The sequence below is a fragment of the Belonocnema kinseyi genome, chromosome 4, assembly GCF_010883055.1.
Source record: "Belonocnema kinseyi isolate 2016_QV_RU_SX_M_011 chromosome 4, B_treatae_v1, whole genome shotgun sequence".
Taxonomy (NCBI): domain Eukaryota; kingdom Metazoa; phylum Arthropoda; class Insecta; order Hymenoptera; family Cynipidae; genus Belonocnema; species Belonocnema kinseyi.
The window spans coordinates 38,055,339-38,057,125 of NC_046660.1; the positions used below are offsets into that span (position 1 = coordinate 38,055,339).

Consider the following 1,787-nt stretch of genomic DNA (forward strand, 5'->3'; position numbering starts at 1 on the left):
ATAATATCATGTAAAATCTGGCAATGTATGATATCACGATTTTACGCTATTATAATGCGATAATTACGATATGTAGCGCAGGAATACAGTATATAATGCAATTCACGCGATATCGTTTTCTCAGTGTAGTTCTTGGCATTACAAGCAAGAAAGAAATAAAACTGCCGTGGGACATTGTCAGCTACTTAAATCATGCAAGTTAAACGATATCTAATTTAAACAATATTCAATGATCAAAAAATCTCCATACTCGAAAAAATAAAAAGTTAGTATTTTATAAGAAACCAAAGTTATTACTCTGATCTTTGGCGTGGGCAGAAAAAAATGTAATTTAAGGCAAATGCAAGCAAATTTACATTTCAATGTGTTAGACAAAGAATATGCAAGGTACATGTCCCAAGACTAATTAATGATTTAATATAATATATATACATATATATATAATATATAATTAATTATTTTTAATTGATTTGTAATAATAAAGACGATAGTAGTAATCAGTTTCTGGTTGTTCGTCGGAAAACAGTAAAAAAAATCGAAAAAGACAATCCTCAAATTATTATTAATTGAACAGGTTTTTAAAAGTTATATGAATATATAGAAAGAGTGTAATTTAATTAAAAATAATTTTACAAAGTTTTAATCAGTCGCTGTGCAAGAACAATAGCGTCATTCTATGCTCATCACAAATGGCACGACGATAGCGTTCACAATACGTTTTGACTTTTCTATCGGCTACCCTCGGGCAAAAGCTGTACCGTTATAATTTTTTTTTAATTTGCCAACTGAACAAATTTTCACTTGAAAAACTTTCAAATACACGTTGGAAAGGCTAAAGAGAATTATTTTCACTTCGAAAATTTTCGAACGTAAATGTCTGAGTAGGCCGTAGGGTAACACGTTACCCCAAACGATTTTCTTTTTCGGACACACTTGCTGCGGACACCAAACGCACTCGTTAAATGACGGGGGTCAACTGCCGAATGACTAAACTTAATTATGATTAGGGTCCGAGTCTGGGCATGAAAACAAACATTGCTAAGTCAGAAACGTAGTTTTAATTTTTCGTGGGGTAACGTATTACCCCACATATACGTTTAAGGTTAAATATATTAATAAACTATTAAAATAATAAATGTTTCTCTAATATTTCTCGTCGACATATTTCACAGTTTCATCACAAAATTTTATTTTAATTGGTCACAAAATTTCCTTTTTTTATTCCACGTGGGAATTCTTGCTCTTTTAATTGATTAAAATATCTTTTATTGGGAAAATAACAAAAATGACGGCTATTTTTGTAAAATTCTTAAAATTGGATTTTCTCAAAAACCACACTTAAATTTGTATTTTTTTCGAATAATATGGTAAATGTGTACTATATACCTATTAAATTCCATTCTTCATAAATCACTGCTTTACAATGAAAATAATATTATTTTTGAAAATCTAATTTTCACATTTCCCTCCGAAACAACGAAAAGTACAAAAAATTGAACTTTGGTATTACTTTTTTTTTTGGTTATTAGCTAATAGCTAGTGGGTAAAAACGCCAACTAAAGATTAAAACCATTCTGATTGAGATTATGCAGATCAAAAACCGTCATTCCGTAGACAAAAAACAGATACAAAAAATGTTTTGCATCAAAGTTTGCACGCCTAAAAATTTTTTCCAAAAAAAAGCCTCCTTTAATAAGTGTGTTAATCATTGATGATTTATATAAAATTATAATACAAAACAGCTATAAAACTGTATATATTTTACATTGAGTAAAAATTCCAGGAAA

At 29.2% G+C, this 1,787-nt stretch overlaps 1 protein-coding gene across 1 annotated transcript in view; it reads right to left on the reverse strand.

The window, feature by feature from the left end:
- LOC117171646 (synaptic vesicle glycoprotein 2B-like) overlaps nucleotides 1–129 on the reverse strand; it is an 18,760-nt gene extending 18,631 nt beyond the window's left edge. Inside the window, exon 1 of the mRNA XM_033359141.1 lies at nucleotides 68–129. The gene's annotated coding sequence lies outside the window, so the exon portion shown is untranslated. The remainder of the gene's footprint in view (nucleotides 1–67) is intronic.
- Nucleotides 130–1,787: the final 1,658 nt, after the last annotated feature.